Here is a 15,146-nt window from a genome sequence, read left to right on the forward strand (position 1 = left end):
TGATGTCATTTATGGACGACCCCTAACCCACAAGAGCTATGTGTCCTGTGGCGCTCTGTCAGTAAGGTCTTGCCAGTAAGGCTTCGCCATCCATATGGCCTCAAGATTGTGATGTTGGGACGACGTAAGGGGGTGATGTTGCTGTATGTGATCGCAGTTGAGTAATTTTTCAGATAATTTTTCAGCATTGGGGATGTCTTGGCCGACACCTGTTTTATCGTGTGCCTTTTGTTTTGTTGATTTAAGAGGAAACCAGAGAGCCCAGAGGAAACCTGTGTGGAACAGAGGGAGAACATACAAACTCACACTCACACTCTTCAGAGCGGGGAGAATTAACAGGGGGGGGGGGGGAACATACAAACTCCACATACGCACAAACTTCAGAACAGGGGGAGAGCGTACAAACTCCACACAAAGGCACCCGAAATTGGAATCGAAGTCAGCCCTTTTCTTGCTGTGATGTACAAGTGTCACCACTGCACCACCCCCATCCTGCCGTCCACCATCGATGACTCAATGAACTGTGATATACCATCGCAGCGCAGTAACTGACACGCGCGGGACCTTGTGGAATGGAAACGCTGCGTGCGTGCGTGCAGGCAGGCAAGGACACGTACGTGGACCCCGTGTCCGGCTACTCCGTGTTCACGAGCCGCTCTCACTTGCTGCGTGGGAAGTGCTGCGGCTTGGCCTGCAGGCACGTACGTACGTACGCACGCAGCGGCCAGTCGCACAGCACACGCACACGGTCCCATGGCGCGGGTGGAGAACCGTCTGGAACGCTCTTCCAATATGAGGAAGGCACTGGAGCTATGCACTTTCAAATCTAGATTGAAAATGCATGTCTTTAAAACTGATCCCTCTATTTAAGACCGCGAAACAGGAGGATTTTTCCACATTTCTGGCTGTCGCCTGGTGAGGCTGGTTGTAATTACCGGTGAAACGTCACAGTACTCGAATTGTAGATGTTGTGGCTATACTCCAACACACCGGTGTGCGGAACTAGTAACTAATTGGCATGTTTTGTTTACGTCACAAACCTTTACTAATTGGCTGTGTCAGGTGGTGGCGGGTTCAAGGACACGTTTATATTTACACGATCTAACCCAAAAAAACCTCTTAATGGCTCTTTAAAACTGCTTGTTGTGTTTAGTTTGTTGTCCTTCCCCCGCACCTCCGATGAGCACAGTTGGCTACAAACGGTGCGTGAATGACGTTCAACATGCGTCTCCTCTCCGAGGGCCAGAGGCGACTCTCACATACCCCCGGTTGGGCACAGAATCAGAATCTTTATTTATTCATGGGAAAAAAAATCCGATGAGCTATGAAGCTCTTTTTCACACTGTCCTGTATTCGCGCACACCATTGATTTATCCAATGATCACGACAGCAGTAGGAACGCGCGCGAAAAGTAACGCACGTGGCGACCGAGTTGCTGTCTCATCACCATTCTATTCGAGCAGTGGTTCTTCACCATTACTGCAGTCTTCTACTTCTTTGGTTCTCGATGGTTACAACTTTTGTAATGTTAATAAATGCATGGGGCTTGATGAAACAAAGTAGTTGTACTTACGTGGCCATGCTTTATTTGTGTTTTCGATGATTTACCTTCTAAACAAATCTGGCCGTGTCTCGCACCTCCAGGGGGTGCGCGCACCCCAGTTGACGTTCTACTGTATGCACTGGCGGAGCCAGTGGGGGGGGGGGTGGCACGTGCCCCCGCCCCCCCAATGATCCGATCGAAATTAGGGATTTCGATCTGATCCTTGGGGTTTATTAGTAATAAATCGGCATTTTGGAACCCCCCACTGCCACTGTGTAACATATGATTACGTGCCAGGGACGCTATGAGATGATAGGACAATAGACTGAGTCCATAAATGGCCTGATGCAGCATCTGTCTCCCTCGTCTCTCCCATTTCTCCACTCCTTTTCCCTCCGTTCCCTCTTATTCCCTCTTATTTCCCGAGCCGATGTATGCTGGTGTTTGAGTACCAACCGTGTCTAAGTGTACGTGTATGATGTACGCGGACACAGGGATGTGGTTACCCTCACGTTGACACTGGCACACGGCCGCACACGCTGAAGCGGCGTCTCCCCTGCCGTCCCAGTGCCCCTTTGAGCAGGTGAATGTCAAGGACCGGCACAAGAAGAGCACCTACAACGGCTACTTCTACACATGACGACTGGAAGATTGCGGATTGCAGTCATCTTCACCAGGGCTACTGGCAGGTGGATGGTCTGATGTGTGGCGGCTGCTCTGTGGTGCTGCGGTGTCCAGGGGCACACGGTGATAGAAGTGTCCACAGGGGTGATGTCGAAGTTGTCGTGGCCTAATTAGGCGCATGTAGGATGTACAGTGAGGGAAAAAAGTATTTGATCCCCTGCTGATTTTGTACGTTTGCCCACTGACAAAGAAATGATCAGTCTATAATTTTAATGGTAGGTTTACTTGAACAGTGAGAGACAGAATAACAATAAAAAAATCCAGAAAAACGCATGTCAAAAATGTTATAAATTGATTTGCATTTTAATGAGGGAAATAAGTATTTGACCCCTCTGCAAAACATAACTTAGTAATTGGTGGCAAAACCCTTGTTGGCAATCACAGAGGTCAGACGTTTCTTGTAGTTGGCCACCAGGTTTGCACACGTCTCAGGAGGGATTTTGTCCCACTCCTCTTTGCAGATCTTCTCCCAAGTCATTAAGGTTTCGAGGCTGACGTTTGGCAACTCTAACCTTCAGCTCCCTCTACAGATTTTCTATGGGATTAAGGTCTGGAGACTGGCTAGGCCACTCCAGGACCTTAATGTGCTTCTTCTTGAGCCACTCCTTTGTTGCCTTGGCCGTGTGTTTTGGGTCATTGTCATGCTGGAATACCCATGCACGATCCATTTTCAATGCCCTGGCTGAGGGAATGATGTTCTCACCCAAGATTTGATGGTACATGGCCCCGTCCATCATCCCTTTGATGCGGTGAAGTTGTCCTGTCCCCTTAGCAGAAACCCCCCCCCCAAAGCATAATGTTTCCACCTCCATTTTGGTCTCATCTGACCACAACACTTTCACCCAGTTGTCCTCTGAATCATTAAGATATTCATTGGTAAACTTCAGACGGGCATATATATGTGCTTTCTTGAGCAGGGGGACCTTGCGGGCGCTGCAGGATTTCAGTCCTTCACGGCGTAGTGTTACCAATTGTTTTCTTGGTGACTATGGTCCCAGCTGCCTTGAGATCATTGACAAGATCCTCCCGTGTGGTTCTGGTCTGATTCCTCACCGTTCTCATGATCATTGCAACTCCACGAGGTGAGATCTTGCATGGAGCCCCAGGCCGAGGGAGATTGACAGTTCTTTTGTGTTTCTTCCATTTGCGAATAATCGCACCAACTGTTGTCACCTTCTCACCAAGCTGCTTTGCAATGGTCGTGTAGCCCATTCCAGCCTTGTGTAGGTCTCCAATCTTGTCCCTGACATCCTTGGAGAGCTCTTTGGTCTTGGCCATGGTGGAGAGTTTGGAATCTGATTGATTGATTGCTTCTGTGGACAGGTGCCTTTTATACAGGTAACAGGCTGAGATTAGGAGCACTCCCTTTAAGAGTGTGCTCCTAATCTTAGCTCCTTACCTGTATAAAAGACACCTGGGAGCCAGAAATCTTTCTGATTGAGAGGGGGTCAAATACTTATTTCCCTCATTAAAATGCAAATCAATTTATAACATTTTTGACATGCGTTTTTCTGGATTTTGTTGTTGTTATTCTGTCTCTCACTGTTAAAATAAACCTACCATTAAAATTATAGACTGATCATTTCTTTGTCAGTGGGCAAACGTACAAAATCAGCAGGGGATCAAATACTTTTTTCCCCTCACTGTACCATCTGGTATTGCGTAAGTTGTCCTAAGGGAGTGACTCAGGTTCAAGATGGTTTTGTTTAACCAGGGTGAGAACTCGAGGCCTGGAGCGACTTTCATTTTGCAAGAGTCAGCTGGGTGGCCAAAGTGGCAAAAGCAGAAAAAATTAAAGAGCAGAGTACAACAGTGAAACCAATCGATGTCATGGCGAACTCAAGCAAATAGAAGTCGGCGAAGATTAAGCAAATATGAATTAGAGTAAATAACTACGGGCAAGATAACTGCGTAACAGAAGCGATTGAGAGCGGTGCGTATGAAAGCTTGCGTTGGTGATGTCTCTCCTCTGGCTGCTGGTGGGAGGTCCACACACAGTGGTGAGGAGTGCGAGTAGTGTGATTCCCTACCTCGTGGAAAGGGTGCAATGTAGATCCTATATAGAACAGAATTATTACGACGGTGTGAGCCTATTATTATAAAATCTAAAAATGTGTGTATTGAGTACGTACGTGTACTGCTTTGGTGATTAAACATTGCTAAACTATTCGTGCGTTTTTGTGATTTAGATAATCCCGGAAAAATGTCAAAACGGCTCTGATGGAAACCAACGTGGTTTGTGTGATGCTGTGTGGCCCTTCATCTCAAGTACCATGTCGAGGTGGGGTTTGGACCTCGCCTGCTGTCCAGTAGTGCACTCAACAACGCTGATGAGGAATGTCCTGCCAGTGGGGCCGCGCCTTGCCCTCTACCGGTGGGTCCTTCACTAATTTTCAGAGGCCACTTTCACCGAAGGAGACATCAGCAGTTCATAGTTCATTTATTTGGTATAGCCCTGTGAGCCATTCGGCTCTTGAATCGGGTGCAACCGCAACAAACAAAAACATGAACAAGAAAACATCTTAAAGTGATTATGTGACTGTGCAAACAGAAAATCCAGGAAAAAAACATCAAAATATTCCTGAAATAGCACCGTACACCAACGCTGTGTGCAAAAATCCCAGTGGGATGCAAGTCTAACAACAACAACCACAAGACAACTAAGATTAAGGCCATCAGTCTAACTCCGTACTACAATAAATAAAAACATGGCCAAAACCAAAACACGTTTTCGCCACATTTGAAACCATTGGGGGTTTGACAGCAGCGCGATGATGATGCTGGGGGGTGTTTTCGCCCTTTGTGTATTGTCGGAGGGCCGCACGGCAGGGGCAGGACGAAAGGCTACCAGGGGCCGCCAGTGGCCCGCGGGCCTTGCAGTGAAGAACACCGCCCTGCAAGCACAAACCTTCCCATAATGCATTGTGCCGGCAACATTTTAATAATTTTACTTTTAACATAAATGCGTTTATTCACTCATCCTTTTGTTTATATGAAGGTACTTCCATTATAGAGGTTTTTTTTTTGGTTAGATCGCGTAAATATATAAATGTGTCGTTAAACCCACCACCACCCGACACAGCCAACGAGTAAGGGTTGTCACGTAAACAGAACGTGGCCAATTCGTCACTAGTACAGCAACACCGGTTGTTGGAGAGCCAAGCCACAACATTTACAATCTGAGTACGACGTTTTGCTGTCGCCTGGTGGAGCTAGTTGTAATTACTGACGAAACATGATACTCCGATTTTAAATGTGGCTTGGCTCTCCAACACACCGGTGTGCTGTACTAGTGACGAATTGGCATGTCCTCTTCTTTGGTTCTTTCGGTAAAGTTACGTAGAATGAGAATAAAATAATAAATTGATAAAATAAAATAACACAATAATATTCTCACGACGTTTCGGCCACAACACAAGCGGCCTTCATCAGGTGAAGGGACGAGACTGTCTGGTAGGACAGCGCTGGAGTGAAAGAGCCACGTTCAGATCACGGCCTTTAAGCTGTGTGAGAGGAACAAAGCGCCTTGACAAAGGAATTAGCATATAATTTAGCATTGAAATGGCTGAATTATTAGCTTGTGACTGGTCACAAATAGCTATGTTAAAAGTTAAAGCATACACATCCGCAGAGGCACCCCTTGATAAAGGAATTAGCATAGCATTTAGCATTGAAATAGCTAAGTTAAAGCATACACATCCGCAGAGGCACCCCTTGACAAAGGAATTAGCATAGAATTTAGCATTGAAATAGCTGAGTGATTAGCTTGTAACTGGTCACAGAAATAGCTACGTTAAAGTCAGAGCATACACATTCACCGAGGCACTTAGTACAAATCAAACAGGAGAATTTAGCATTGAAATAACTAGGCGAATTTAGCATTGAAATAACTGAGTGATTAGCTAGTAACTGGTCACAGAAATGACTATGTTGAAGTCAAGGCCTACACATCTGAGCTATTCACAGTACTATATAGTGAACCAATAAAAAACTAAAATATAAATTACCTTAATGTTATCAATAAACTCTATATTCTCCAATCAGCTAAGCTACCAACAATAAGTCGTTATATATCACAATGCTATATGGCGAAAAAATGGGTGGATTCTTACCCTCAACTTTAGCACCACGGATAGCTACGGGCCCCGTTCAGACGGACGAGTTCATCCATGGTCGGAACCGAGGAGGGGGAGAGAGACAGCTGCGAGGCGCTATTATACTCCATGTTGTAAACCATACCATTAACCGTGGTGTGAGAGGTATTAAGAGTCAATGCTGGCGAAAGAGCTGCGGTCTGAAGGTCATCGTAAAAATACAATTAATTAAGAACAGAAATGGTTTTAAACATCTTTCCAGTGGTTACTAAGCCAGAATCCATCTTCTCGGTTGAAATTGTCTCTGTGCTTGTATATGTGAATGGCCTCATGAACGAATCTCTCATGGTAGCCGGTTGGTTTGCAAAGAACCTCCGTCTTGGAGAAGTCAATGTCATGTGAGCCCACTGAATTATAACAGTGATCTGCCACGGCAGAGGAGTTCGTCCTACCGTGTTTCAAGTCTGCTTTATGTTCGCGGATGCGGTCCGAGATATGTCGTTTGGTTTCTCCAATGTAGCTACTCCCACAGAGGCACTTTAGTTTGTAAACGCCCGGGTACTGTATGTCTGGAACAGCATCTTTTACAGATGGAACTAAATCACGGATTTTATGTACTGTGTTGAATCGGACCTGGATCTTGTTTATTCAGGATTTTGGAGATCTTTTTAGTGACCCCTGCAATGTAGGGTAAGGTGATGGTTTTGAGTGGCTCCACAAGAGAATCCTTCTTCATGACTGGAGTGATGGCTTTGCGGATTGTGTAGTCGGAGTAACCATTAGCCCTGAGAGCCTGGTGTACGTGCTTGAGTTCACTGGTAATGTGTTCCTGGTCGGAAATGCATTGGGCTCTATGGTATAGAGTCTTGATGAGGGAGTTCTTCTGGGATGGATGGTGGTGGGAATCCGGTTTCAAGTAAGCATCTGTATGGGTAGCTTTCCTGTAGACAGAGTGGCTCATTGAACCATCATGTCTCCTTTTAATTAAGACATCCAAAAAGGGTAGTTTGCCATCTTTTTCGACCTCCATGGTAAATCTGATGGCTGGGTGTATGGAATTGATGTGGTCGCGGAATTGGTCTAGAGCAGGCTGGCCATGTGGCCAGATGACAAAGGTGTCATCAACGTACCTCTTCCATAAGTTCGGGCGTAGAGTGGCAGTCTGGATGGCGTCAGTTTCAAATTTTTCCATGAATACATTGGCTACAACCGGAGATAGGGGGGAGCCCATTGGGGTGCCCTCAGTTTGTTTGTAGGAAGTTCCATTCCAGGTGAAGTATGTGTTGGTTAAGCAATGTCTCACCAGGGGGGGTACATCAGTATGCAGTCCTTGATGAACCAGGTCTTCAATGATAGCGATGGTGTCAGGTACCGGGACTTTGGTGAACAAGGACACCACATCAAAACTGACAAGCAGGTCGTCTGGGGACAGGGAAATGCCTTTGATTGTCGATACCAGGTGAGTAGAATTTAGTACCGCAGAGGTGGTTTTTCCGGTGAAAGGTCGCAGTATATCAGCAAGAAAACGTGCCAGTTTGTAGGTGGGGGAGTTGATAGTAGAGACGATGGGACAAAGGGGTGTATCTTCTTTGTGCATGTCCTGTTTACGTGACAACCCTTACTAGTTTGCTGTCGTGTGTGGCGGGTTTTAACGACACATTTACGCGATCTAACAAAAACAACTTATGGATGATATTGGTCGCGAAAGCCTACGTGTTAAAATGAAAGTACTTAATAGATACTATTAGATAACTTCATATACCTATTTAACAAATATAAAAACCTTTTACATCAAGCCCCGTGGTATTACCATGTGCTCTGAAGGGCCATTCCTCGAAATGTCACCGATTATATTTATTTGGTCGATGGACGAGACGAGTGACAAGAATGGCAGCCCAAGGTAGAGAAGACGCACGGAGCAGGCGACCTTCGTGGAGATGGAGCGGTGAGGTCAGCCGCTTAGAGGGATTGTTGCCATCACGGGGGACCGTGGTGCATGGTGACGACTGTGGGGTGGCCCTCACCCAGAGGTATTGTGATCCGAGGACAACGCAAACCATCCGTGTGGGTGCGCGCTTGAACGACAGAGCATCTACTCCGCCTCTTGAGTGAAGAGTCTTTGAGAGCGGAATGGGAGTTCAAAAGAAGTCAGCTTGTTGTGAAAGAGCCCAACGAAGAAGGTCGCTGGGTTTAATCTTCCACGAAGCTGCTCACGGTCCACCCTAAACCGCATCCACTTAACAAACCACGGCAGTAGATGCGGATGCCCTGATGCACAAATGCAAATACGGCTGTGGTCATCCTGAACACACCGTAGTACAACGTGTAACGACGCAATGGCCCGATCCACAAAAATACATCACTGCGATACTCCACTCAGCTGGCTCCTGACGCGGTTGTCTGCTTGCTTGACCACCACCTGAATGTGAAATTGTAGTTGTTGCCCTGCATCGAACATCAGCAGCCATACGACAAGGAGAAGTGAGAGTCTCCAACAACCCTCCACCCCTCACCCCCCAACCCCTCACCCCCCAACCCCTCACCCCCTCACCCCCCCACCCCCCCCAACCCCTCACCCCCCCAACCACTCACCCCCCCCAACCCCTCACCTCCCCAACCCCCATCCCTCCCCCCGCAACTCCGACAACCGGAGACGTCACGTGACGCTACTGTATTTAAAGGGCGATACGACGCCACGTGTGAAGCCACGTGCCGGCGTCCAACAGCTGCACTCGCATATCGTGCGTTACGATAGTGAAGTGCACTTACTACACACAACACGCCTCCCACACACAACACTCCCCCTACACACTACACTGCTCCTACACGCGACACTGCTCCTACACGCGACACTGCTCCTACACACGACACTGCTCCTACACGTGACACTGCTCCTACACACTACACTCCTACACACTACACTGCTCCTACACACTACAACGCTCCGCTCCTACACACGACCCTCCTACACTCCTGCACCACGCCCGTCACGGTGTTTGTGCGTTCACGTTGGGCACTCCACCAGCAGTGGATATCTCGAACAAGTCAGCCCACTTGTGCTTTGTGGGTTGGAACTCGTGCCTGCTGAAGTTCCCCACTCCCAGGAGGAAGGCCGCGTGACCGATGGGATGTTGTAGGACTTTTTTAATGTGGAGGGGTACAGATATGCGAGGGACTCGTACTGTGTGTTTTTGTGTTACCGTCATGTAATCTACAATGACGCGAATTTGTATTGTGATGCACGCTATATGAATCTGGTACATTGGCAGCTTACACTGTGCTTGATGATAATGGTGGTTTTCATTGTGGTTTCGAAAGTTTAGCATTCTGATAATGATCATTAATGTTGCAAGGGTTATGAATTGCAATGTCAGAATCGTATAGACTGCGGAAAATCCGACCAAGTGCTGTGAAGCTCTTTATCACGGATGCCCAGCAATGTGCCTCAATCATTGGGGCACTAAGGACCGTGAGAATTACATCCGTGCTCTCGGGTGTTGAACGAGTGGGGTGGGATGTGGCACTGTTCAAAAGAGACTGAGATGAGAACCTCTCGCCCTTCCGGTCCCACCAGTCTTCACGCTGCTGTACTCGCTGCACACATTCCACAGTGGAATATTTTTTTGTGGTGTTTGTCAACCATCTGTGACCCCCCCCACCCACCCACCCTACGCACGGCACGAGTGAACGGTGACCGCCATGGCATGAACTAGCACGTGGTGGTTGGTGGTGGTGATAATGACGATGCTCGACGGCTTTGTGTGTGTCTGTAAGCCATCGCGTGAGCAGGCCAAGACCATCGGGCTCACTTAACCCACAAGCGGCCACCACCACCGCCCGTGGTTGTCATCACAGAATTGTAACAACGAAAGAGATATCGGCAGGGCCTTCCCGTCCGTGACCTTCCCGTCCGTGACCTTCTGACACCGGTACTGTACGGCAATGAGCCTTGCTCGTGGCAGGAGGGGACTTGTGTCCACTCGCCGTGTAGCCTGCACTGTAATTGTTGCCGATATTGTTTGTTCATCGATTTGAGCACGTGCTCCAGTGTCGACAAAAGTCCCCCCTAAAGAGATTCATTTGAACGAGCCGGCTGAGCCAATCTGCCGTCTCCATCACAATTGAAAGGACATTTTACTAAGGGACTGCCCGGTAAACGTGGAACGTTCGGCCATCGTTGGTCCAACAGTTCAAACCACGTGCCAAATGTTTTCCCAACCTTCATCGTTTACTAGTGGGTGTACATTTCGGCCACATTTACAGTTTTATAAGGTAGAATCTATTTGCTACTGTGCGGCGGCAGCAGCACTGACATTTAACATCTTCGTGATTACAAAGCGATCGCAAAATCGGGCAAGATGAGATACAAAAAAAATTACGTATGCAACAAATATGCAAAAACATTTCCGATGTACACGTCATCCAAATGTCTCACGAATAGATTATAAAAAATATTTATGGGTTTTACCCTTTGTGGCAAAAAAACAGGAGGTGTTAAGATGTTGACGACAAATACATTCCTTTTGCAAAGAATCAAGTCTGTATTAACCACACGTGTTTTATTTGTATGAACTCCCTCGCCTCGTATGCAAGAAGGTCGTGGGTTAGATGCCGACCCTGACGCCTGTTGTATATTTGGAACGTGCGCGTCTCTCCCCCTGGTCGTGTGGAGTTTTCTCCTGGCTCCTCTGGTTTTCCCCCTAAACGTTTAGAATCAACACACGTTTCGAGTATTTGGCTGCTATACATTTCCACATGATAAGCCACTTCGTTGAGCTATGATTTGTGGCCAGGGTGCTTCTGAAAAAGAGCCATATAGTTCAGTGGGCCTTACCTGGTAAAAAAAAAAAGTTTGGATTCTCTGTAAAGCTCTGCTTCGCTCTCCATGCCTGGAGGAAGGGAAGGCGTCTTTCCTCCCTCCTTGCCTCTTGGTGGGCCTGTATATGTATTTCTGCTGACTTTGTACCTCGTATTTGTTCACTCTATGCTGGTAGGTGCAATCCAGAGGTTGAACACGAAATTTAAGATTCTTCTGAAATTCGTGGTCCGCCAGGAAGTGTCTAACTGTGTTGTTGGCCTGACTGGTTGTGCTTCACATAATGTTTCTTAGGTTTGTTGAATTCACGTCTCTCATCTTCTTGTATTTACCTCTATGATTTGTTATTGACACCTGATGAAGATCGCTTGTGTTGTGATCGAAACGTCGTAATTGTTTTGTTTTAATATAATTTTATTGTATTTCTACATACGAGACTTTACCGAAAAAAACAATGAGTAAGCCATCAGCTGTTTGCTGCATGGCCTTTTGAAGAATGCTGACTAATGGCTCGCCATTAGCCTCCTGTCAATGCATCGTCGATCTATGGATTTATATCTTCCATTACGCGTCGAACTCAAGGTTTTCAACAGTAGACTTTGAAATCGGTGAAAGTTGTGCGGAGTTCTTACACTCGAGCTAATTGAGGAGGCGAGAGAGAAGGAATGCTATAAAGTATATCTTTTTTCCTTTAGGCGCTTTTGTCAATTGTTGCTGGATGAAGGCAGTTTGACCATACTTCACCAGGCTGGCCAGTGCAGGTTGAATACGTTCAGTCGATGAATTCGAAGCGCATCCTCAGTGGTGTAGTGGTTGGCGCTCACTGCGTTACGAACCCGGCAACCCGAGTTCGATTGCCACTTACTGCCCAACACCGGTGACGAATGTCTGCACCGGTCCCAGGGCCTTAGGTCATCTCGACCTTAAATGAGTACCTGGTGCGGCTAGTAAGCATCAGCACTAGGGAGGCAAAGACGACCGGGCGTGGTGTTAATCACCCACCCACCCGCCTCGGGCGCCGTGCCAGCCTTCATTGGTACCCGCGCACAGCACTGGGCCCCCAACAGTCTATTCAAGAGGCCCTACGGGGTGGAGGGGAGGCAGCGATGAACGTTGTTGCCTGTTGAACTTCTTTCGCACCGTACGTAGCCCAGCGTTCTGATCTGTGCGTCGTTGCGGTACTTTTGTAAGATCGGTGAGAAGGAGGCAATGCCGTGTCCGCTGGGGGTCGGGGGTCCGGCGCACGAAGCCGACCAGGTGACGCTGCCCTACGCGTCCGTGCAGCGCCACCTCGTGGGCTAGCTGGTGCCGTGCCTGCGCCTGACGGCGGGCGCACGAGACCTGCTGCGCGTGGCGTGCACGCGCTTCGTGCGCCACGTGTCCAGCGAGGCGAACACGGCGTGCGCCCATGCGCAGCGCAAGACCATCTCCCCTGAGCACGTCATCCAGGGTACACACGGCTCCAGCACTGGAGCACTGTGTGTGTGTGTAACACTGGGGCACTGTGTGTGTGTTTAACACTGGGGCACTGTGTGTGTGTGTAACACTGGAGCACTGTGTGTGTGTAACACTGGAGCACTGTGTGTGTGAGTGTAACACTGGAGCACTGTGTGTGTGTGTAACACTGGGGCACTGTGTGTGTGTGTAACACTGGAGCACTGTGTGTGTGTGTAACACTGGAGCACTGTGTGTGTGTGTAACACTGGGGCACTCTGTGTGTGTGTAACACTGGGGCACTCTGTGTGTGTGTAACACTGGGGCCCTATGTGTGTGTGAGTGTAACACTGGAGCACTGTGTGTGTGTGTAACACTGGAGCACTGTGTGTGTGTGTGAGTGTAACACTGGGGCACTGTGTGTGTGTAACACTGGGGCACTGTGTGTGTAACACTGGAGCACTGTGTGTGTGTGTAACACTGGAGCACTGTGTGTGTGAGTGTAACACTGGGGCACTGTGTGTGTGTGTAACACTGGAGCACTGTGTGTGTCTGTAACACTGGAGCACTGTGTGTGTAACACTGGAGCACTGTGTGTGTGTGAGTGTAACACTGGGGCACTCTGTGTGTGTGTGAGTGTAACACTGGGGCACTGTGTGTGTGTGAGTGTAACACTGGAGCACTGTGTGTGTAACACTGGAGCACTGTGTGTGTAACACTGGAGCACTGTGTGTGTGTAACACTGGATCACTGTGTGTGTGTAACACTGGAGCACACTCTGTGTGAGTGTAACACTGGGGCACTCTGTGTGTGTAACACTGGAGCACACTCTGTGTGAGTGTAACACTGGAGCACACTGTGTGTGTGTAACACAGGGGCACTGTGTGTGTGTGTAACACTGGGGCACTGTGTGTGTAACACTGGAGCACTGGGTGTGTGTGTGTAACACTGGAGCACTGTGTGTGTGTGTGTAACACTGGAGCACTGTGTGTGTGTAACACTGGAGCACTGTGTGTGTGAGTGTAACACTGGGGCACTGTGTGTGAGTGTAACACTGGAGCACTGTGTGTGTGTAACACTGGGGCACTGTGTGTGTGTGTGCAACACTGGAGCACTGTGTGTGTGTGTGTGTAACACTGGAGCACTGTGTGTGTGTGTAACACTGGAGCACTGTGTGTGTGTGAGTATAACACTGGGGCACTCTGTGTGTGTGTGTGAGTGTAACACTGGGGCACTCTGTGTGTGTGTGTGAGTGTAACACTGGAGCACTGTGTGTGTGTGTAACACTGGGGCACTGTGTGTGTAACACTGGAGCACTGTGTGTGTGTGTGTAACACTGGAGCACTGTGTGTGTGTGTAACACTGGAGCACTGTGTGTGTGCAACACTGGAGCACTGTGTGTGTGAGTGTAACACTGGGGCACTCTGTGTGTGTGTGTGTAACACTGGAGCACTGTGTGTGTAACACTGGGGCACTGTGTGTTTGTAACACTGGAGCACTGTGTGTGTGTGTGTGTAACACTGGAGCACTCTGTGTGTGTGTGTAACACTGGGGCACTGTGTGTGTGTGTAACACTGGAGCACTGTGTGTGTGTAACACTGGAGCACTGTGTGTGTGTGTAACACTGGAGCACTGTGTGTGTGTAACACTGGAGCACTGTGTGTGTGTAACACTGGAGCACTGTGTGTGTGTAACACTGGAGCACTGTGTGTGTGTAACACTGGAGCACTGTGTGTATGTGTGTAACACTGGAGCACTGTGTGTATGTGTGTAACACTGGATCACTGTGTGTGTGTGTAACACTGGAGCACTGTTTGTGTGAGTGTAACACTGGGGCACTGTGTTTGTGTGTGTAACACTGGAGCACTGTGTGTGTGTAACACTGGATCACTGTGTGTGTGTGTAACACTGGATCACTGTGTGTGTGTGTGTAACACTGGAGCACTGTATGTGTGAGTGTAACACTGGGGCACTGTGTGTGTGTAACACTGGAGCACTGTGTGTGTGTGTGTGTAACACTGCAGCACTGTGTGTGTAACACTGGAGCACTGTGTGTGTAAGACTGGAGCACTGTGTGTGTGTGTGAGTATAACACTGGGGCACTCGGTGTGTGTGTGAGTGTAACACTGGGGCACTCTGTGTGTGTGTGTAACACTGGAGTACTGTGTGTGTAACACTGGATCACTGTGTGTGTGTAACACTGGATCACTGTGTGTGTAACACTGGAGCACTCTGTGTGTGAGTGTAACACTGGGGCACTGTGTGTGTGTAACACTGGGGCACTGTGTGTGAGTGTAACACTAGAGCACTGTGTGTGTGTAACACTGGGGCACTGTGTGTGTGTAACACTGGGACACTGTGTGTGTGTGTAACACTGGAGCACTGTGTGTGTAACACTGGAGCACTGTGTGTGTGTGAGTATAACACTGGAGCACTGTGTGTATGTGAGTATAACACTGGGGCACTCTGTGTGTGTGTGAGTGTAACACTGGGGCACTCTGTGTGTGTAACACTGGGGCACTGTGTGTGTGTGTAACACTGGAGCACTCTGTGTGTGTGTGTAACACTGGAGCAC

The 15,146-nt window shown here is 48.4% G+C and overlaps 1 long non-coding RNA gene across 1 annotated transcript; it reads left to right on the forward strand.

Annotated features, from left to right (window-relative positions):
* Nucleotides 1–8,987: 8,987 nt before the first annotated feature.
* Nucleotides 8,988–12,999, forward strand: LOC142913976 (uncharacterized). The gene is made up of 3 exons (XR_012934997.1): nt 8,988–9,062; nt 10,096–10,250; nt 12,329–12,999. It is a non-coding gene; the product is annotated as an uncharacterized LOC142913976 (long non-coding RNA).
* The last annotated feature ends 2,147 nt before the right edge of the window (nt 13,000–15,146 follow it).

The sequence above is a fragment of the Petromyzon marinus genome, chromosome 5, assembly GCF_048934315.1.
Source record: "Petromyzon marinus isolate PM22_M1 ecotype Great Lakes invasive population chromosome 5, UKy_Petmar_22M1.pri1.0, whole genome shotgun sequence".
In the NCBI taxonomy this organism is placed as follows: domain Eukaryota; kingdom Metazoa; phylum Chordata; class Hyperoartia; order Petromyzontiformes; family Petromyzontidae; genus Petromyzon; species Petromyzon marinus.